Genomic DNA, 24320 nt, shown 5'->3' with positions numbered 1-24320 from the left:
CAGACTCTCTGCTCTAATAAAATAATGAAAGTAATCAGTTCATTAAAAATCACGATTTTATGATAATTTAAATAAACAAAATAAACAAAAATGTATTATTTGTGTTTATATGTAACTTTTGCATATTTGTTAACATTATATGACCATCATTACAGCAAAATCCTGTGATTTCTGTAAGAATTTTTAAGGCTATGCTTGTTTATATTGTAAACCAAGGAACCAAGGACTGACAGGGGAGCACATGACAGCCTTGAGAGAAGAGTGACATTCTGATGTCTGGAAAAATGAAAATTAGGAATTTAATTCTGAATTCCTTCTAAATACGCTGTACATTTATTTAGTGCCATTACATTAACATTAATTACATTAATTGAACACTTTAAATACATGAATTAATGTATTTAAAGTGACTCCTACACTAGGCGTTGAGTCATGTTAGGATATTCATGACCTAGGGTCTTTTTTCCCCTAAAAGAAGTGAAAATTGTTCAATCATTACTGCAGCAAGTCATTACCAACACAAAAATGGATGTGATGGTAAAGACTGCAGGTGATGGTAATGGCATGTTCAATAGTATTGTTTAGACAAGAGATAAGAGATAAATGCAAATTTGGTTCAAGAAAGGACAACCAGTGAGCTGGCAACAGTTGGGTCATGTGCATCTAAGGCTCACTGATGTGATACATGGAGGCGCCACCTCCCTCCCAACATACAGGACTTAAAGGATCGGATAATAATGTCTTATACTGGTGCCAACGTCCGAGGTTTTGTGGAGTTCATGTCTCAAATGGTCAGATCTGTTGTGGACCAACTCAATATTAGGTGGCAGGTGGTATTAATGTCATGGCTGATCATGGTCATGGTGGTGGAGACCTGTAACTACTCAACCCGTCAGTTTTTCTCCAACTGACCTTTCTGGCACTGGACATCTCCTACACCCAAGGTAATCCCAACATTGTTTTTTTTTAGTCATGGTTACTATGGTAACATTGGACAGTAAAACTCTGCTATGGTTACTGAGCTGAGGTTTGGCTCAGGTTTGAGTCAGTGTAGAAGCAAGTGTGCACTTCAGGCTATTCAGTTTTGCATAGATGTTTTGTGTATAATCATTTATTCTTAGTGGAATCGTTTATTCTCCCCTTCAGATGCCCCAGAGAAACATTTTCCGCTCTTCATAAACTATTAGAGGGTTTTATTTTATTGTCACAGCATAAACAAAGCTGTTACAGCTTGGGAGCGCTGCGGCCGCCTGGCTCTCGTATCTGGAGGTGCATTTATGAATTTAACGAGTCACCTGCTTCCATCTTCTCCTCTCAGATTTATGGCGAATCGAGTGGCAAGGGCACCACTGATGCTGTAAAATCACAGCGCAGCTTAAATGACAGGAGCCATATGTCTACATCAAGAGCCCTTTATACGTCTGCATCAAGGCCACGGCTGAGATCAATGAACAGCAAATGTCCAGTGATGGTCATGACTGAGCTTTATATCAATGAACCCTCAAGTCAAGTTATGATGCATTTGGATGAAATCAGGACTGATGAGCTGACTGATCAAAACCAGGGCTGCCAGCCATAACATTTACACCACCTGTATACTTGTGCCATCAAAACAGCACTGCCTCATCGAGGTATGCAGGAAGGTATCCTGTGGTGTCTGCACACCTTCAAATGTTAGCAGCAAACCCATCTTTAAGTGCTGTAAGTTGTGAAGTGGGGCCTCCTAAGCCTTGGTACTTGGAGCCAGGTACTGACCACTGCACACCAAGAACATCCCACAAGACACGCCTAAAATTTTGGAGATGTTCTGACCCAGTCATCGTCTAGAACATCACAGTTTGGTTATTTGGTTCCTTTGATCTTCTACCTTTTCTTTCTTTCTTTCTTTCTTTCTTTCTTTCTTTCTTTCTATCCTTTGATCTTCTACCCCTTTCCTTCTTTGATCTATCTATTCTTTCTTTCTTTCTTTTCTTTGATCTTCTACCTTTTGTTTGTTTGTTTCTTTATTTGCTTTGAACTTCTACCCTTTCTTTTTTTCTTTCTTTCTTTTGATCTGCTTTTTTCTGTTGCTGTTTTCTTACACACCTGTCTGTCTTTCTTTCATTCATTGATTTTTCTTTTTTTTTGTTTTTTAACTCTGCTTCATTTGTATGCTTTCTATTTTTCTTTCTTTCTTTCTTTCTTTCTTTTTGCACTTTTATTTATTTTCTTTGATCTTCAGTTTTTTTTTTAATCTTGTACTTGTTTTTTCTTTCTTTCTAGAGATTTACTCTGTCCTTTCTTCTCTTTTGATTTTCTACCCTTCATTCATTCATTTATTCTATCTTTCTTGTATGTACCTATCCTTACTTTATTTACTTTGATCTACCCATTTTCTCTTTCTATCTCTCTTTCTCTTATACATTTGTTTAGATTCCTTTTTTTTTTTTACCTTTGTCTTTTACCTTTGTCAGATGTCCTGACCCAGTCATCATCTAGAACATCACAGTTTGGTTCTTGTCAAAGTGTCTCAGATTCTTATGCTTGACCACTGTTCGTGCTTCAGCACCTCCATCACCTTCATCACCTTTAAGAACTGACTGTTCACTTGCTGCCTAGAATATCCACCCTTTGACAGGAGCTGCTGGACGCATATCATCAATGTTCTTCACTTCGGTTGTTGGTGGTTTTAATATTGTGGCTGATTAGTGTAAACAAGGCTGGTGAAATTGATCATTATTCTTCATCATAATTGATAATATATTTTTGAGTGTGCCACAGTGCATCCAACAGTAAGGGTAGCACGGAGCTGAACGCTCCAATTCCACATCCTGATCCAGAAGCAGATTTTACTGTTTGTCATATTCAACAGGGTTTCCCCAAAATTCTATTATTGTGAACAAGCTAGCAATAGCATCTATGATAGTCCAAGCAGAGCATGGACAGGTCAGGTTAATGATGTTATGTGCTATGATGAAGTACAAAACTGTAGAACTTCCATCTGTGGGAAGGCCAGAATAGCCAAACACGAAAAAGATGCCCTGCTGAAGAAATTAGACCGTGGTGTTGCCCGGTCAGCAGCAAAAGAAAAGTCAGGGCGATTCATCCATTCGATTTTAAGCAGTCCTGCAAATCCACTTTGATGAAAAGCAGGTTTTCCAGCCTCAGATCACAAGCGGGGTCCGGCCTGTCTAAATCTTATTGCCAGCACTTTTACGCAAGGCCTGGGGTGGTATTAAAGCTGTCTCTGAGTTTAAATGGAGAGCCTCACTCTCCGTCCTGTGAAAACCTCCATCGCTCAAGGTGTGTGAGTGTGTTCATAGGAAGAAAAAGAAAAAAGGAAAAAAAAAAAAGAAAGAGAAACTTTCATTCTGAAATAGGCGGGTGGTGGAGGGCTGGTAGAGAGAGAAAGGGGGAGAGAGAGATAGAGAGAGAGAGAGGGAGAGAGCGAAAGGGGAATAAAATGCTTTCCAGTGTGGAGTGGCTGAAGTGGTGCAGTGTTCTGTGTGTGGAGAACCGGACCTCATCAAAGAGCATCTTCAAACAGCACAGCTCAGCTGGAGCCGGGAAATCTGATCACTTTAGAGCGCGGCGGACACTCAGCCCTGCCGTCCTCAAACGCCTTGTCAACATTGATTAGGCAGCTAAGAGTAGAGCTTCTCTGCTTTTACAGAACACCACACACACACACACAGCAGCTTTCCACGCACACACACTCTCTCAATAAATCTCGCTAAAAAGAAGACAAAGGTAAAAAAAGGAATCTGAACAAATGTATAAGAGAAAGAGATATAGAAAGAGAGAACGAGTAGATCAAAGGAAATACAGTAAAAGGTACACACAAAAAAGAGAAAGATAGAATGAATGAATGAAGGGGTAGAAAATCAAAAGAGAAGAAAGGACAGAGTAAATCACAATAAAGAAAGAAAGAACAAGTACAAGATCAAATGAAAGAAAAAACTGAAGATCAAAGAAAATAAATAAAAGAGCAAAAAGCAAGAGTTAAAAAACAAAACAGAAAGAATCAATGAATGAAAGAAAGACAGACAGGTGTCTAAGAAAAAAACAACAGAAAAAAACAGATCAAAAGAAAGAAAGAAAGAAAGAAAGAAAGGGTAGAAGATCAAAGCAAATAAAGAAAGAAACAAACAAAAGGTAGAAGATCAAAAAAAGAAAAAGAAAGAAAGAAAAAAGAAAGAAAGAAAGAAAGAAAGAAAGAAAGAAACAACAAGTACAAGATCAGATGAAAGAAAAAACAGAAGATCAAAGAAAATAAATAAAAGAGCAAAAAGAAAGAAAGAAAGAAAGAAAGAAAGAAAGATAGAATGATACAAAACATACAAATGAAGCTAAAAAAAGTTAAAAAAAAGAAGGAATCAATGAATGAAAGAAAGACAGACAGGTGTGTAAGAAAAAAGCAACAGAAAAAAGCAGATCAAAAGAAAGAAAGAAAAAAGAAAGGGTAGAAGATCAAAGCAAAGAAAGAAAGAAACAAACAAAAAGGTAGAAGATCAAAGAAAAGAAAGAAAGAAAGATAGATCAAAGAATGTAAAGATATATCAAAGAAAGAAAAGATAGATCAAAGAAAGTAAAGATATATCAAAGAAAGAAAAGATAGATCAAAGAAGGAAAGAAAGAAGGGGTAGAAGATCAAAGGAAAGAAAGAAAGATGGGAAAAATGGGGAGAAGAAAGAAAGAATACACAAACAAACCTTTAAACATGGCCATCACTACTGCACCATCTCCCTCTGTCTTTTAATCTCATCTGTTATTTTGCATCTATTTTGTGATACTGCTGCCATGACCATCCCCTCTGGACCCCCCACTCCCCACCCCCTCTAACACCTCTTTTCCTTGGCATTCAGTTGCTGGGTGTAATCTGAGCTCACCAAACACTGGCAGGCCTGTCGCATGTGACGCTCAGCAGCTAGTGCGGGACTCCATCTGCCTTGGTGTCTCTAACACAGACCCCACTAAGGGAGAAGGACCATATGGGCTTTACATGTCCACCGCCAAACAGCTGGAGCCAGACAGGATGGACACACACACACACAGCTTTCACATCTGGACAGAGCCAGAAGCCATGCTAGTGGAGTCCAGACTCAGTCAATTAGCCTTTACTGTTGAAGCAGTGAGACAGGGAGTTGGACATGTGAGTAGACCTGTTCGATATCCACTGTGGAGACTGACTAGACAGTTTGTCGATGGACAGTGTGTGTGAACAAGCTGAAGCTTGTTGAAGCAGCGCCCCATGACGGTAAAAACTCGTTTACCAGTTATTGATTTATTCTATGCAAACCTCAGCATGATGCTGATATTCCCACACGTGAAGAGAACCGTTTAACGTGTGAGTGATAAATGAGGATGTTGAGCTGCACTGGTTGAGCGTGGTCGGGAGGAAGGGGGGGGGGATACTGTGTGCTGGTGTGTCAGGCAGATATCATGCCTGTAGAAAGCCCACCTATGTATAAGTGGATGTTTAGGACATGATCCACTCGTACCAACAACGCAACACACTACTACTAACACACTGACCACCACCATGTCAGTCAGTGTCACTGCAGTGCTGAGAATGACCCACCACCCAAATACTACAGTCTGCTCTGTGGTGGTCTTATGGGGTCTTGACCATTGAACAACAGGGTAAGAGGAGGCTGATAACAGTCTGTAGAGGAACAGATGGAGACAGTCTACAGCCCTTTACATTGGCTTTAGTATTTTTTTCTATATATACACACATCACTATGTGTATTTATGCTGTATACTGTATGTGTGAGCTATCTGAGTGTGTGTGTGTGTGCCAAAGGTTAGAGGACCAGCCATTTTGCAGTGTTAATTAGAGCTAATACAGCACTACGACACTCACTGTAAAATCAGCCAGCTAACTCTGCACCTCTGTTCATTATGCTTTATTGTACCATATGGCAAAATTATAAAGTACATGACTATTTCAAGGCCTCCTCACTGTTGTAAAGCTTAATAACATCAAATAATCAAATAATAATAATATGCAGACATGCTCTAATATGAGCATATACTTACATTGTGGGTGCATTGTCACCAGTGTACAATTATAAGATTTGTAGGTGCAGCTAATAGACCTCCTAGACCAGTTTAGGGCACCCTTTCCCAAATTTGATGATGTCAGTGATAAAACATACATCCACTTTATCAGAGACCACCTTTTTGTAGCTCCCCCTGCTGGTGTAGAGACCGTAGCTCATCTGCTGATGCACAGTTTGTGCTAGCTATTCTCTAGTTCTTCACCAACAGCCAGGTTCTGACCACAGAGATGCTCCTGGCTGAATAGTTTTGAGTGGTGGACCCACTCTCAGCCTAGCAGTGAGACTGACATCATGCCAGGTGTATAGTTACATAGTGGGTGTATTGTTACCAGTGTACAACTATAGGCTGCATACTAGGATTGACCAATCCTGTGCAGAATCCACAAAGCAGAATGTTTCAGCACCACGGACAGTGGCACATAGGGTGACTGTATATTGAATGACTGTAGTCTGAGCCATAGAGCTACTGAATGACTGTAGTCTGAGCTGTGGAGCTACAGAATGGCTGTAGAACTACAGAATGACGGCAGGCCAAGCTGTAGAGGTACAGACCTACTGTGGCTCGAGCTGTAGAGGTACAGCATGACTGTAGGCCAAGCTCTAGACATACAGAATGACTGTTATTTGAGCTGTAGAGGAACAGAACCACTGTACCATTTCTCCTGAGATGAACTTTCTCTGCTCTGCATGCGTTCGTGAATGAGCAGTGCTTTTAATATGACCACTGTAGCCTTAATCCTGCCTTTACGGTGGGAGGCCAGCAGGACGTCTCTCTCTCAGAGGTGTCGTTTTGCTTCTCCCGTGCCGTACAGGGCGAGAGCATCTGTGACTCTCCTCTAAGATTGTAATTGAACAGTAAATCTTCCACCCTGTAACATTCCCACTTTTCTTTGGCGGCGTAATGAACAGAGTGTTACTGCCACAATCCGCTGGGCTCAGGATATTACTCAGAAAAGGAGGCGTCTGTATATTTTTCTCACTACTTTTCCATCAACATAAAGTGGAGTAAACGCAGAAGGTCAAACCAGGTTCCTGTTCCACATATTCTTTCTCCTGTGTTGCCAGAAATGTATCAAAACCAAGATTTCCACACCGCTTAAAAAAGTCAGCTGGCCTTCTGTGAGTATTTAGTGAAGAATGTTCTAACCACTGTTTCTGTTATTCCTCCTTCTAGTACAACTCCTACTCTTCTACAACCACTTCTACTACTAGCACTACTGTTACATCTACTACTCCTCCTCCTACTACTGCTACAACCACTTCTACTGCTACTGCTACTACTACTCCTGCTGCTACTCTTCCTCCTACTACTTCTACAACTACTACTGCTACTACTACTGCTGCTACTACTACTACTACTACTGCTACTGCTACTCCTACTGCTACTCTTCCTCCTACTACTTCTACAACTACTACTGCTACTACTACTGCTACTACTACTACTGCTACTACTACTACTACTACTACTGCTACTACTACTACAACTACTACTGCTACTGCTACTGCTACTACTAGTGCTACTGCTACTACTGCTACTACTAATAATAATAATAACAATAATAATAATAATAATACTGCTACTTCTAGTATGTTTGATAGCTCAAGCTGTAAAATGCAGAAAGACTATAGAGGTACAGAATGACTGTATTAGTTGATGGACACAGTCTGGAATTACAGATCTACACAGTGCTCCTGTATGGTCAGTGGAGCTGATAGAATGGGCCGTTTTTACCAAAAGGGGGGGTGGTCATAATATTCTGATATAAGTATTTTTTCTTCAGTTTTTCAACAAAGTCAGGACACACAAACATACCCCCCCCCCCCCCCCCCACACACACACACACACACACAGTTTCCATTATCCCAGCCGCTGTCCTCTGAGGCAGTCTGAGCCTCTTCCAGTGTGTGGAGGAAGCACTGTGGGTAATGCTCTCTAATTGTGTGGAGCAAAAGCAGGCTGAAAAATGCATGGGAGGAGGGAGGTATGAGAGCACAGAGAGAAGAGACTTAATGACGGCAAGAGTGCTCAGACACACACACACACACACACACACACACACACAACAGAAAACGGAGGTGGGGGGTGGAGAGGAAGAGCGCGAGAGTACCCTGGAGAAAGACAAACAGACAGGTACAGACAGGAAAGGCTGGGATGTCTCTTTACTGCACCTGGTTCATATAGAAGTGTGTATGATTATGTTACTACTACTGCCAATACAATAGGACTAGCTACCCAATTCCAGGCATGGGCTAGAGGGGTAAAAAGCCCCCCAGCCTTGATCTGTGGAGCAGTGGAGCTGTGTTTTCTGGAGTGATGGATTATGGGATGAGTTGGGGAGTTAGGGATGAGGAGGTGGGGTGGTGATCACCCAACATCCTGACCTCACTAAAAAAAGTGACCTCTTGTCGCTGAATGCAATCAAATCCTCACAGCAAAATCTAGTAGAAAGCCGTCTTCAGTGGACAGTAGAGACAGTTACTCCAACAAAAGCAGGATCATCTCTTTTTTTAATACTGTTGATTTTGGAAGAAACTGTGAATGAGCATGTGTCCAAGTACTTTTGTCCGTTTAGTGTATATACATCTACACAAATCTAGGCGTTAGCATAACAACAGAGTCATTTCAAAAGGCCTCTTTAGAACATGTGTTCTTTAATGTCCCCTGTGTGAAACACACTACTGCACCTACGCCCATTCTCTCTCTCTCCCGCTCTCTCTCTCTCTCGTCCTCATTCCTTTTATGCGCTGTACATCCCGAACGCCTCTGTTTTCACTTCAAAGCAGTGTATGAATTTTACATCTCTGTTCAGATTACAACCCAGCATATGTAGCGCTGCTCCTTATTTGATTGGGCAGCTATCATAACAAGAACAGGCCTACCCTACTAACCCCCCCAACACACACACACACACACACACACACACACACACACACAAAGGGGCTGTCTTTCCACTTTCCAGGTATTAAAATTCCATCAGGCTTTGTTGCAGCAGTGAAACTGCAAAGTCTGCTGGATTAGCATGAGGGATGTCAGTGCATAGTTTAAATATAAGCTCCTCAGCGCTGCTTTATCACATAACCAGCACCCCCTCCCCCCCAACCCACGCACACACACACACACACACACACACACATAATGCCTGTATGAATGTGGTTGGCCAATTTGAATGTTCAGCATGTGTGTGTGTCTGTGCTTATGTATACTATATGGACAAAAGTATTGGGACACCTGCTCATTCATTCGTTTCTTCTGAAATCAAGGGTAAGTTTGTCCTGCTGTTGTAACTGTTGTAACTATATAATTCAGCTATTCCTACTCACTCCTACAGCTATATTGATCTCAGCTATATCTCAGCTATATTGAACCATAACTTCATATCTACAGTGACTACAATGCAACCAGAGGTATAGAAGTGTATAATAAACATGTGGTTCTGGGGTTCAGTAACTCTTAGCAGTCTTTAACAGTAATTAATAAAACACAGCAGTTAAAGCTGTATTATGAAGCATTTACCTGAAATTACCTGAAGGGGTGTCCTCAAAGCACAAATTCCACTCCCGGGCCGTGTCCTTTCGGGCTGGCTCCAAATGTGAATCACACTTCCTGACTGTAGGGGGAGCCCAGGAGCAAAATTTTCTTATTTATGTAATTACTGCATGTTCAATTTAAATTAATGTTAAATTAATGACATATTATTGTTATTATTTAGACACTGGTTAAGAAATAATGAAGATAATAATTGTTCAATTATCACACTGATGTTGCAGAGATTCTATAAACTCAAATCTGCATCAAATATGACAGACTTAGGGTTAAAGATGCCTGGAACGTGAGCTATGCATGGCAGCTATAAGGTTGGGTATGTTGATTACCAGCCAAAAGCGACTGCGCACTCTTGATTGAAATTTCGAGCTGAATGCACACAGCGTGCTCCGAGACCACATCCAGTTGAACGAGTCAGAATCCGCGAACCGTTCCTTCACACACGGCTGGTTTCCCGCAGGAGATAACCTGTTTGTGCATCTTTGAGCGCGTGGCTAATTGCTTATATGAAGTTTCTTCTCCCGGTGCTGTAGTATTCTCTGAAGTGGAGTCATTTGGGCGACAGCCCTTCATCACAAACACTGCTTCTGCCTCATACAACTGCCATAACATTAATACCACCTGCCTAATATTGAGTAGGTCCTGTGGTCTCTGGCCCCAAGACCAACATTAGCAGCATTACATTAGTCCTGTATGTTGTCAAGGGGGTACTTAAGTGCCCATGACCCTTTCTTTGATCACTGCATAATTTGACTCTAGTCCAAGACTCTTACACCTAATTCAATACCTTCATCACCTTCAAGAACTGATTGTTCACTTGCTGCCTAATGTAACCACCCCCTGACAGGCGCCACTGTAGCTGAAAATCATCAATGTTGTTCTCTAACTCTACTAATGTTATGACTGATCGGTGTATATCACAATATCTACATTCAGAGTGTGTTGTTAACACTAACCGTAAATATTTGGCTACTTCTTTCCCGCCACAGTGTATCAGCTGATTCGTGATCTAAACACACATAGTTCACATCTACAGCACGGCCTGCTGGCACAAAAACATGTCCGCTGTGATTTGCAGATCGCTACGAGCGAGAAGCTCTAATATCCTGATAAATGTCACCACGCACACTAACTTTAGAAAGGGTTCCCCAAGGCACTGAGTTATGATGAGATGAAGGTGACATTTGGTGATGCAGATGGCCTCGCTTAAGTGGGCTTTACTGATGAACCATATTTACTTATCACAGCATTGTAAAAAACATCCTCTTTAGGGCAGCTGATACATGGCTAATTGAACAACCATAAGTGACACACATAGCGACAGTGTTCTCAGTTGTAGTTTCTGGAAGCTTGGGCATTAAATGTCCTAAATAATGGTTATTTCTATCTATCCATCCATCTGTGCATCCATCCGTCCACCCACCCAACTATCCAATCATCCATCCATCTATCTATCTATCTATCTATCTATCTATCTATCTATCTATCTATCTAACTATCTATCAGTCTGTCTATCTATCTATCTATCTGTCTGTCTGTCTGTCTGTCTGTCTGTCTATCTATCTATCTATCTATCAGTCTGTCTATCTATCTATCTATCTATCTATCTATCAGTCTGTCTGCCTGTCTATCTATCTATCTATCTATCAGTCTGTCTGCCTGTCTATCTATCTATCTATCTATCTGTATGTCTGTCTGTCTGTCTGTCTATCTATCTATCTATCTATCTATCTATCTGTCTATCTGTCTGTCTTGTCTGTGTGTCTGCCTGTCTATCTATCTATCTATCTATCTATCTGTCTATCTGTCTATCTGTCTGTCTTGTCTGTCTGTCTATCTCTCTATCTGTCTGTCTGTCTGTCTGTCTGTCTTCCTATCTATCTATCTATCTATCTATCTGTCTATCTGTCTGTCTTGTCTGTGTGTCTGCCTGTCTATCTATCTATCTATCTATCTATCTATCTGTCTATCTGTCTATCTGTCTGTCTTGTCTGTCTTGTCTGTCTGTCTGTCTATCTCTCTATCTGTCTGTCTGTCTGTCTGTCTGTCTTCCTATCTATCTGTCTGTCTGTCTGTCTGTCTGTCTGTCTATCTATCTATCTATCTATCTAACTTTTAACAGAGTGCACCAATGGCTATCCAATGGAAGCACTGCAGTGTGTCCTGAACTGCATTTGCATGAATGTTGCCTCATTCTTCTGCAGGGAGAACATGGAAAAATTTGGAAAGTTGATACACCTGTCTGTCTGTCTGTCTGTCTGTATGTCAGTCTAATCCATTAACAGTCTCTAACTACACAAGCAAGGTGGAGCTACAAAGGAGGGTTTCTAATAAAGTGGCCGATGAGTGTATAGTTGTGTTGATAAGAATTAGTGCTTGTTTCAGCACCATGGATAACTACCCAATGATACACACTGCAGTGTGTCTTGCATCTGAATGCATGTTGCTTCGTTCTTCTGCTTATGTAGAACATAGAGACCTTTGCAAAGTATTATAAGACCTATAAGTCTGTCTGTCTGTGTGTCGATCCATCTATCCATCAACAGCTTAAAGCTGTACACCAGTGAAACAGATACTGTAGATAGATAGACAGACAGTCGGTCTGCAGCATCTTTATAAAAATCACCAAGGTAGGGCCCAGTCAGCATATGACAAGTAGTTAAAATAACAGAGACTTAAAATGAATGGCATAAGAAGCAGCAAAAAGTCTTCTATAGTTGCTTCCCCCACTTCTGCACTCCACTGCCGGGTTTAACCGCGGCCCTATGTAAAAATACCTTCCCCATCTATTATTGAGCGCTGTCTCTGTAGCCTGTATGAAGACAGCATCTTTCTGCAGCAAAGACACGGCCTTGCAGGGCGGACAAGCAGCGAGTACGTAATAATAAATAAGTGCCAGGTGGCTTCCTCACCTCTCTGCAGAAAGACACATTATCTGTCTGGTTGTTGTGTGGCTCTGCTGAAAGCTAAGAGGCTTTAGCCCACTCTCAGAGCACAGGAGACGGAGGACGCAGGGAATTACAGTAAGACCCCGGGGGGATATTTACCTGTGGCTCTTGCTGACCTCACCTCATCTGATCATGGGGCACATTCTGCCCTCTCTGATACACACCCTCCCCCAGTGACCTGAACGGGGCCAGAAGTCCGTATGCCAATGACAGAAGAGAGGTGTGTGTATGTGTTGTGAAGATGACACTACATGGGTGGGTGCGGTAAAGCAGCGGTTATATAAAATTCATCTGAGGGTAAAGGTGCTACGCGTGATTAGGGCTTCACCAGGAGAGAGAGAGAGAGAGAGAGAGAGAGAGAGAGAGAGAGAGAGAGAGAGAGAGAGGACAGAGAGAGAGAGAGAGAGAGAGAGAGAGAGGACAGAGAAAGGGCTGAAAAGAGAGAGAAGGGAGTAAGAGAAAGGAGGGAGTGAGAGAGATGGGAAAAGAAAGGAAGAGGGTTGGAGGGTTTGGTGTTTGGAGGGTTTGGAGAGTTTAGAGTTTGGAGGGTTTGGTGTTTGGAGGGTTTGGAGAGTTTAGAGTTTGGAGGGTTTGGTGTTTGGAAGGTTTGGAGTTTGGAGGGTTTGGAGTTTGGAGAGTTTAGTGTTTGGAGGGTTTAGTGTTTGGAAGGTTTGGAGTTTGGAGGGTTTGGAGTTTGGAGGGTTTGGAGTTTGGAGAGTTTAGTGTTTGGAGGGTTTAGTGTTTGGTGGGTTTGAATTTTGGAGGGTTTGGAGGATTTGGAGGGTTTGATGTATCTGACCACCGTGTTTCAGCAGCTCAGATCCTCTAAACACGCCTGTGTAACAGCAGCCGCAGCAACAGCGGAAAGAGCGCGAGAGTTAACTGATTATGCTGAAGCCAGCACTAAAAACAGCGCAGGATCTGTGTTTCTGTGCTGATGCAAGACTGAGCTCAATTAGAAAAAACAACAAAGAGAATTTAATCTTATTCCATACATTTGAAGTCTGTGTTCAGAGAGAGCACCGCTCCTTTCCACTGCAGCAGTCGTGGTCGGAGTTTATGCATTATTAATAACGTCCGAGCGTAACAGGCGTCAGGAGCTCGCCGTGTCCGAGCACACAGAGTGTATCAGTCAAACCGTTGTTTATATGGTTGCTCTCTCATTATCAGACACAGCGGCCGCACTGTTCATTTCTCTGATCGCTGATGATCCATATTATACTTTATGACATGCTTTCATTCCCATCCCCGGGTTTTATGCTCCTTTTTATGACCATATTACAGTACATTAAAACAATGCCTCTGCATGCTAGCAAGATTTACTTCCTTTTGTTTAATCTACATTCTTATATAATAACCCCCCCCCCCAATCCCCCCATTCCACCCAGCCTGCCAGGATAACTCCAAACTCCAAACAATGATTTTCTCATGTTTTGACTTTGTATCTCAAAATAATGACTTGTTTTCATCAATTCTTGCTTTGTGTCCAAAAATATGTCATTATCTTCTTAAATTATGACTTAATATCATTTAATATTTAAAAATGAGTTATCTCATATCTGAAAATAATGAATGCTAATGTTACAATTAATAAAATATCTTCTGTAATTATGACCTAATGTCTCAAAATAATTATCTTCTCAATTTGTAACTTTGTAACTCAAAGCGATTTTTCTCAAATTATGAATTTGTATTTTAAAACTACAATTTAAATTCTTGCTTCGTCTAAAATATTTTATCATTTGCTTAAATTATGACCTAATTTGTCATTTCACAAAATTTAACTTTGTATCTCAAAAGTATTAATTGTTTTCTGAAATTGTAATTGAATATTTTAAAATGAGTTCTCACATTTTGAATTTGTATCTCAAAATAATGAATGCTAATGTTAAAATTAATAATTTCTGTTTTTTAATATTTAATATTTAATTTAATATTTTCTGTAATTATGACCTAATGTCTCAAAATTATTATCTTCTCAAATTGTAACTTTGTATTTCAAAGCTATTTTTCTCAAATTATGAATTTGTCTCAAAATGACATTTTCTCAAATTATGATTTTGTATTACATAAATTATGTTATTAAATGATTTATAATCTCAAAACAATGCACTCAAAATTATTCATTATTTTCTCACACTGTGACTTTGTATCTTCAACCAAATATTTAATATTGAATACTTTTTATTTGCCTTTTTTGCAAGTTTTCAGGTAAATACTGTGATAATTTAATAATTATATTCATCTGCACGGATGACAGGAAGCTTTGCTTCTTTTTGTTAATCTACATTCTTCTGTAATTCCCTCACCCACCCAAATTCCCTCCGCTTGCCAAGATAACCCACTCTATTGTGGAATTAGTCTCTCTGCCTTTGCTAATGCTGAATGTGAGATCCCAGAAATAATCAGTCAAAATTAGCTGCTTTGCATCCCCCCAAAAAATGGCTCTGGCACCCTCCCCCCTCCCCTTATCTGTCCATGTACAGTGGTCAGGATTAGTGGCAGAGCTGGACTCTGTGTGCTGACTCTATTAACAATCACACACAGCTCTGCCCTCAATCAACTGAACCAGCTTTGGTGTATCATAACATGCTGTAATACATCACTACTGTGTCAGGATATCTGCCCAGACAGCGGATAACAGAGAGAACTCCTCCCCCAGTCAGCTGTAGTGTGAGTTTCATCACTAGGGGGTGTGACGATATGTCATGATCTGATACATTATCAATCCAGAAATACAAAAAGGACACCAACGTCTGAGATCCAGGTGCTGAATTGTGTTCTGGTGAAGCTGGACTAACACATGTCCTTATATCATCGTAAGTAAATATTCTATAACTCTATAAACTCTATAAATAACGACATTAAGAAAACTGTATCTCAGAAGAATTAATTATTTTCTCATATTATGATTTTGCTAACATTTTAACATTTTATTATTTTTTTCAAAATAATTTATTATTTTCTAAAATCTTGACTTAATATCTCAAAACAATTCATTATTTCATCACATTATTCATTTGTGTCGCAATCAAATATCAGATTATGACTTGTGTCTCTAAATAATCATTAATCAAAATATTTCTCTTAACTTTTTAACTTATCTCAAAATAATCCACCTTTTAAGATACTTTTATATTAATTATGACTTAAAATCTCAAAATAATGAATTATTGCATCAAATAATTCTATTTTGAGTATTTTAAAAATATGATATAATTCCTTTCCACTTTTTGGCTACAGGTGAGAGTAGGCTTCCATACCGTTAATGGGAATTTTAATAGAATAGTGGAAATGTCCCAGTTGACGTGAATCTGTCCGACATCACATATATCTATTACTAGCATTAAATCTACCTGTATTTAATTCACAAACAATGAATATGAGAGTACACAGTGATTCTGTAACGCTACTTTGTGACCTTGTACAGGTCTGGGCAGAAAACAGCCCCGGGCTCGTTCAGGTTAGAAAATGTAATTTTCGAGTCGCTGTGAACACGCTGCTGCTCCGCCGCATATGAATAAATAACCTTTAGTCCAGACACACAATGCATCTTCATTTCCTGACGTAAATAAGACGCTGCTTGATGGGAGAAGTGAGATTCATTCTTGTTTTGCCTTTAAGCCAACATTTATCTCCTTTCATCCGCTCTCTTATTAATAACTCTGTGTCTGTATATGTATGTGAGTGTGTGTGTGTATGTGTGTGTGTGTGTGTGTGTGTGTGTGTGAATGTGTAGGCGGTGACAAAGATGTGCTGTATTGTCTCAGTGTCACATAGAGAAAGACTGTGTACTCTACAGGGTGTAAAGAAACAGCAGTGTTGAAGGTAGCAGCTATTTAAAGATCACTATGCAATGACACGGAAAACATAAACAACGTGTAAAACAACGCTACTGTTATTTCTTTAGTATTATTATTTGTTTGTGAAAAATAGTATGTCAAAATATGAAAACATGCGTCACTGTTTTAAGATATAAAGTCACAATTTATGAAAACGATGAATTATTTTAATATACCAAGTCAACACTTGAGGATATTAAGAATAATTTCAAATATATAATTTTAAGATATTAAGTTAAATTGAGAAAATTATTCATTAATTTGTAATATTAAGACTTACTAAAATTATTATTTTAGGATATTTAGAAAAATTTAGAAAATTATTCATTAATTTGTAATATTAATAAATAAATATTATTTTAAGATATTAAGTAATATTGAGAAGAAATGTTATTAATTTGTAATATTAAGAATTATTTTTTAAATATTATTTTAAGATATTAAGTAAAATTAAAAAATTAAAAAAAAAAAATTAAGTAAAAAAAAAAAAAAAAAACATTAATCTGTAATATTAGATCAAAAATAGAAAATAATATTAATTTGAGAAAAATGAGAATACTATCAGTAATCTACTGAGGCTTGGTCTAGGAGAGGGGGCGGATCTACCAAATGAGTAGGTGAGTCTGGCTCCGCCTCTTGTTCCTACTGTGCAGACTTTGGTGGCAAATTTGTCGACTTGTTTTCTATAGAACGGAAGTGAATGGAACCGTGGCGTCCATGTTTTCTACAGTCATTGGTTGTTACAAAATGACTCATTTGTGGGCGGGGCATGGAGACAGCAGCCAATTAGATGGTTCTGAAATGATGATAGAAGCAGTTGGATAAACACAGCTCTGTGAAAAAAGGGTACTATAGCTTCTTAATGAAGACCAGCCGCCGCCTGCGTCCAAGCAGCACTTCCAGCCTGTGTTTTCAAGCGGAGAACATAAACGATATTTCCATTTTCTGTCTGAAAATAATTAAATCAAGTCCATTATAGTCCACTGCAAACTTGTTTGTTCCTCTGACTCTTGCTTTCTCCACTGGATGGCTAATCAGGGGGAAACGTGTGGCTATCAAAGCACATAATAAAGCAGTCTAGCGTGTAAAGTCCACCTCTCTGCCTGTCCCCAAAGGGCGAATCAAGCTCATTTCTCGCGGACGTAACGGCCCGACTTACCACATAAAAACAGAACGGGCAGTCACAGTCGCTCTAGCATGGGGGCGAGAGTCCACAGCCATGGCCTGCAAAAGAGAGAGAGAGAGAGAAAGAGAGAGAGAGAGAGAGAGAGAGAGAGAGAGAGAGAGAGAGAGAGAGAGAGAGAGAGTTAGAGTTCCAGTCAAACTGCATTAGAGCTCACTTCATTAGCGGCCGATGGCTTTTTTCCGTAGTGTTTGCCTTCGTCTCGGTGCGACTGAGCTAAAGATGGCGTGTTTACTTGCTCCCTCTCTCAGGAGGCTCATTCATTAGTCTGTGAGAGTGACCCTCGGCCATGTCAAAGCAGAGAGTGGCAGGAGAGTGGTGCTAACTCTGAAAATAACTTCCCACGCAGTTCTAGCCTGTAGGCTTACTTCCACTGACCCTCAAAAGTTTGAGGACACACATCTTTTCAGTTTTCTTGGGTCGTGACCTCTTGTAGGTCACTAAAAGGAGCCGCCAATGGAGCTATGCTTCAGTATCATCCACATAACGAATGAATCAGTCTGAAATAATACAATGAAAAAAAAAAAGAAACAGTTATTTATTACTAATATTAACCCTAATATTACTAATAATAACCCACATACATTAGAGAGGTCTTTGGATCTCACCCTTCACTTCAGTAATCAAGAGAAAAACAAGCCAAGGCTGTGTCCGAACCTGTGCCCTGTTCACTATATAGTGCCACAGACATTTAGGCTGTGTCCAAAACTGTGCCCTGTTCACTATATAGTGCCACAGACATTTAGGTGGTCTCCGAACTTGTGCCCTGTTCACTATATAGTGCCACAGACATTTAGGTGGTCTCCGAACTTGTGCCCTATTCACTACATAGTGCCTCAGACATTTCAGCAGTGTCTGAACCTGTGCCCTGTTCACTACATAGTGCTACAAACATTTAGGTGGTGTCCGAACCTGTGCCCTATTCACTATATAGTGCCACAGACATTTAGGTGGTCTCCGAACTTGTGCCCTGTTCACTATATAGTGCCACAGACATTTAGGTGGTCTCCGAACTTGTGCCCTATTCACTACATAGTGCCTCAGACATTTCAGCAGTGTCTGAACCTGTGCCCTGTTCACTACATAGTGCTACAAACATTTAGGTGGTGTCCGAACCTGTGCCCTATTCACTATATAGTGCCTCAGACATTTCAGCAGTGTCTGAACCTGTGCCCTGTTCACTACATAGTGCTACAAACATTTAGGTGGTGTCCGAACCTGTGCCCTATTCACTATATAGTGCCACAGACATTTAGGTGGTCTCCGAACTTGTGCCCTGTTCACTATATAGTGCCACAGACATTTAGGTGGTCTCCGAACTTGTGCCCTGTTCACTATATAGTGCCACAGACATTTCAGCAGTGTCTGAACCTGTGCCCTGTTCACTACATAGTGCTACAAACATTTAGGTGGTGTCCGAACCTGTGCCCTATTCACTATATAGTGCCACAGACATTTAGGTGGTCTCCGAACTTGTGCCCTATTCACTACATAGTGCCTCAGACATTTCAGCAGTGTCTGAACCTGTGCCCTGTTCACTACATAGTGCTACAAACATTTAGGTGGTGTCCGAACCTGTGCCCTATTCACTATATAGTGCCACAAACATTTAGGCAGTGTCCAAAACTGTGCCCTATTCACTATATAGTGCCACAGACATTTAGGCTGTGTCCAAACCTTTGCCCTATTCACTATATAGTGCACTATTTTGGGATTCTGCAATTGTGAAGATGCCCAGTTTTCAGTGCACTATAACAACCCCACAATGCACTGTAATTATAGTGTACATATAATGTACACTAAACAGACATGGAATACCCATAATCCACTGTGTTTAGAATTCTTCACTACCATGTCGAATTCTGTTGCCTAGAACAGTAGAGCTCATCATAGCCAGGGGATAATCAATAGGGCACAATTTCCCAATATCATTTGAATAAAGAAAACATCCAGATGTTTAAAAATCGAAGGTTTTTTATGGTGTTGAAAGCAAATGACCACAGACTGCAGAATTATGACAGTCAGCACTTTCGGTTCTAAAATGAGCTGATCTGTCCCGTAGCATCTGCTTCGTGTTGTTCTTTGGTTACACTTCCTATAAGTTTACAGACACAGGGCGAGGTGGAGAGGCTGATATTAGAATTCATATTTCAGAAGGGCAACGTCGTGCAGTTCTGGGACGTACACAAGCATCCCAAATGCCAGCATGGCCGCTCCAATATTAGCTCTGCTGTTATTGCTAATGCGTCTGTGCATCGCGTTCCAGGACGGATGGTGTGTGAGAAATGAGCTCACGTAGACCGAACAAGCAAAGCGAGCAAACATCTCCCCTCACCGCCTCACGAGTGTCTGTGTGTCTATTGTCCAGGACTGTCCAAACCAAGCCCAACAAATACACTGGCTGTGGGTTCACTGCTGGAAATGTGTCAAAAACTCTGGAATTGATGAAAATCATGAAATTGGTATTTTGTATTGAAAAACTTGGATTTCGGTTCTACCCCACCCACTCCTCACTAAGCCCCGCCTCCACAAGCTTGTGATCCGCCTCCTCTTAACATGTGTAAGCAAGCTGATTACTCTTGTCAAGCAGGTTACTGTTTTGCAAAATACTTTAAATACACGATATATTGACAAAAGTATTGGGACACCTGTTCATTAATTTTTGTTTTTTTCTTCTCAAAGGTTCAGGGTCAACTCCCCAACTCATCTCAAAAGTACTGGATGGAGCTCCTCCACCATCATTCCAGAGAACACAGTTCTTCCACTGCTCCACAGCTCAATGCTGGGGGGCTTTATACCCCTCTAGCCCACACCTGGCATTATTAGGCAGCATGGTGCCAATAGGTTCATGTTTATCTGCTCAAGACAGTCCTAATCTATTGGCAAGCTGCCACTGTTGGGCCTCTGAGCTGGGCTCCTAACGCTCTCTGCTCACTGGCTGCCCACTACTCGGGTCATGTGTGCGTATTGTCACTCACCGGTGTGTAGTGTAGGTGTATGTGTGTGTGTGTTCACTGTACGGATGGGTTTAAGGGCGTCACTAATGGTAAATATGGGTGTCAACAAGCTGTGTGTGCATTTGCACATCTGTGTCAGCAATGAGCGCAACTTGAAGTAGCTGAATTTGTCAAATGTGTCAAAAAGTCTGGAATTGATGAAAATCCTGAAGTTTGTATTTTGCATTGAAAAACGTATGGATTTTGGTTCTACCCCACCCACTCCTCACTAAGCCCCGCCTCCACAAGCTTGTGATCCGCCTCGTCTTAACATGTGTAAGCAAGCTGATTACTCTTTTCAAGCAGGTTACTGTTTTGCACAATACTTTAAATCCACTATATTGACAAAAGTATTGGGACACCTGTTCATTCATGTTTGTTTTTATCTTCTCAAATCAAGGGTTTTAAAAAGAGCTTAAAAAAAGAATCAGGGTCAACTTCCCTCAACTGTGTTTACTGGTGTGTATGTGTTCACTGTATGGATAAGTTTAAGGGTGTCACTAATGGTGAATATGGGTGTCAACAAGCTGTGTGCATTTGCACATCTGTGGCAACTTGAAGTAGCTGAATTTCCACAAAACACAGTGCTTGTTAGCTATACTAGCCTTGTAGCTCTAAACTAAAGAAGCAAACTGAGACAGTATTTCAGCGGCGCTGAACCTCCAGCCAGTCCAACTTTCAGCTAATGGCAAAACTCCAGAAGCCTCTTCTCCGCCTTCAGGACTCCAGCGCTGCACTCTGTCACCGCTTCTCCTCCAGACGCAGCTCTCCTCGGGCGCGTATCACAGGAGGAACTCCGCACTCTCATTAGAGGTAAACTGTTTTGAGTAAGTGACAGTGATCTGTCTATTGATCTGCTCTTTCAGTGATTGTGGCTGGCAGGCTAAGTCTCTCTTCATATTCCCCTCCCGGACATAAACGTCTCTGCGGCTTCTGCGCCTTCCCCTTGAAACTCAAAGAACAAAGAAAAAAAAAGCTGTAGTTAGCAGAAGGAGAAAAAAAGATCCCACCAGCCCTTTTTCTGTCTGCCCTGAAAATAAAGGAGGGAGTGTATTATGACAGTGGCAGTGAAGAGACGACGTGAAGTTGCGAGTTTCTTTGTGTGTTCTCTCTCAGAAAGCCATGAGCCAGCGGAAACACGGCCGACAGCGAAAGTCAAACGGGCCGGATACGCTTTGGCAGAAGTTCAGGAGAGGCTGGATAGAGTGAGGGGAGGCGGGCTGGTGTGGAGGCGGTGGGATGACAGGATTCATTAGGATTTTTGTGAAACCCGAAGTTTACACCTATTTTTTTGTGTATTTATTAATTTATTTATTCAGTAAAATTGTTCCTTTTTTCACTTTTTTAAGTTCTGCCAATTAACCCTCCCATTCATAACTCCCCCTACCACTAGCAATGCCCCCAACATTATACGTCAATGTCAAGCCAGCCACCGCCTCTTTCCAACTGCCGCTGCTGATGCTGCATCGTCCAGACAGCCGACACGTTCGAGAATAGTGCCGGGTCTTCAGCTATAGCCCTACCGCCTAACAAACGCCTGTGCTGGCTAATACCCCTTTCACAGTGATGAGGAGAGAGAGAGAGCCATCTACTCACCTGGAGAGATCTCAGCCAATTGTGCTCTTTCAGACTCCGGCTGCTGATGAACTTCTGACCCAACTGGCAGCTAATTAGACCTTTCCCTGAGCCCCTGTCTATGTTTTTCTAATATACTTCTAAATTGAACAAAATAATAATAAAGTCATCTTGGGAAAGTTGAGATTCTCTGATGTGCTGAAAGTTTCAGAACGAATCCGAGGTCAGAGATTTGTACCCGCACTGAAACCCAGCTAAAACCCTTCTGCAGATTTCCAGTGCTGAGCTTTTGCATGCAGTGCAGTGCAGGAGCACCGGGGGGGAACATGGATGTGCTTCCGCTCGGCTGGCACTAACACGTGCCCTCAAAGCAGGCTTTGCACACAGGCACGGAGATCAGCTGGTGGCTTTCAATGGCGTGTGGAAACTGCCCAGCCGCAGTCTGCGAGCGACGGCTTTTAACCAGCCATGCACAGTATTTAATCCTCAACATGAACCTCCAGCAGGGCGAGCAGCCTGTGGCAGACGGCTGCCGCACTGTCAACTCTCTCTCTCTCTCTCTCTCTCTCTCTCTGGATTTTACTGACTCACTCTCTCTCTATCTGTTCTCTGCCCTAAACAACTCATTTCTTATGAACCTGCCAGTTGCTCTTCATATAGTATCAGATTTCCATGACGAATGGACCAATAGAAATGCTCTATTCGTCCAAAAATAGTGCCCTTGTGCACTATTTTGGGATTCCGCCATTGTGTAGGTGTCTGAAAATGTAGAGCCCAATTTTATATATTTTATATATTTATATATTTACAGTCCTGGAGTCCTGGAGGGCCGGTCTCCAGCACAGTTTGGAGGTTGCCTTATTCAACCACACCCACTTACTAACTAGCTGGTGTTACGTTCGATCAGGAGCCCTCCAGGACTGAAGCTGAACACTCATGTTTTAGAGTAAACACTGGTTTCTCGATTGGCGCAGATCAGTAAATCTGTGTGTGTGTGTGTGTGTGTGAGTGTGTATCCTCTCTACTATCAGCCAGCCTCCTTCCGTTTCTCAAGAGCAAACATGCAGATGACTTCCTTTTAGCGGCTTCTTCATTTCTCAGCTCCTCCAGCTCTGACATGATGAAATTTACATGAGCTATAAGGAATACACGGAGCGAGCGCAGATGTTTGGCTGCACGTAAAGCTCGTTACTATGCATTGTTTATTCATACGCTTCCATTTATCAAGAATTTTTATACAAAGGAGGCAAGTGGGAAATGCATTTTCCCCTTTAAAGAAACTCAGACATGGCAGGCTTCGGCTTTAGGAGTCTCCCCTGAAGTCTTGTGTCTCTGGCATTACAGTGCCCTGTAGCACAAGCCTGCATATTTGACTTTGGTTACACTGCTCACACCCGTGTCCCCCAATCAGGAGAAAGTCAATATGCTATCAGGCAGTGCAGCAGAATCTCAGATGGCACTGATATCGCTCGGCCGTGCTCACCCGGCCCGTAAAGGCGAATGATTTATGATATTTATGAGCATAAAGGCTTTATTGCTGTGATGTGGGAGTCGGGGTTCTTCTCGCAGAAGATTCCTGCAGGACTTAGACTCAGCGCTTGTGGTAATGTTATGCAGACTTGAGAAACCTGCCCTGCTGCAATCCCAAGTATTTATTAGGGCTGGGTATGGGCAAGAACCTGGTGATATAACATGTATACTGATACAGGGGTTAAGACTATATCGCTGCTGTCCAATGACAATTCTGGATAAACCAACCAATAGGAATGCTCTAAAATTACTTTTCACTGAAAGTTTATTTACATTTCTCCTGTAAAGTTGCCATTTTGGAGATACCTGTTTTTTTAGTGGACAGCAACGGTATATTGTGAGACTGTAAGAAAGGTGATTCAATGTCCAATTTTTTTAGCAAATTTGAGAAAAACTGTCATAATAATAATAATAACAAAACATAATATATGGATCAAATATGCAATCAAAATAATGAAATCTGCAGACTGAGTACAACACTGCCATCTAGTGGCTGTGGTATAAACACAACACAAAATGAACCACTGCCTGTCACCAATCCTTACATGCAAACTATTCATTAAAATTGATACAGTGTTTTTGAGACATAATTTTGCAATACTTCAATATATCGACATCGTCTATATTGCTATTCACTCCCTCATCCAGAAGCAATGTG

General features: G+C 41.1%; 1 protein-coding gene across 2 annotated transcripts in view; it reads right to left on the bottom strand.

Moving 5' to 3' along the window:
- The window catches only part of lingo2 (leucine rich repeat and Ig domain containing 2), a 367687-nt gene that overhangs the window by 280566 nt on the left and 62801 nt on the right, over positions 1 to 24320 (bottom strand). Inside the window, exon 2 of one of the 2 annotated variants that reach the window (XM_072663238.1) lies at positions 17538 to 17602. The exons of the other annotated variant lie outside the window; for it this stretch is intronic. The gene's annotated coding sequence lies outside the window, so the exon portion shown is untranslated. The remainder of the gene's footprint in view (positions 1 to 17537; positions 17603 to 24320) is intronic. 2 annotated transcript variants of the gene reach the window in all.

The sequence above is a fragment of the Salminus brasiliensis genome, chromosome 19 (assembly GCF_030463535.1).
Source record: "Salminus brasiliensis chromosome 19, fSalBra1.hap2, whole genome shotgun sequence".
Lineage (NCBI taxonomy): Eukaryota > Metazoa > Chordata > Actinopteri > Characiformes > Bryconidae > Salminus > Salminus brasiliensis.
This window is presented reverse-complemented; position numbering and strand designations above follow the sequence as displayed.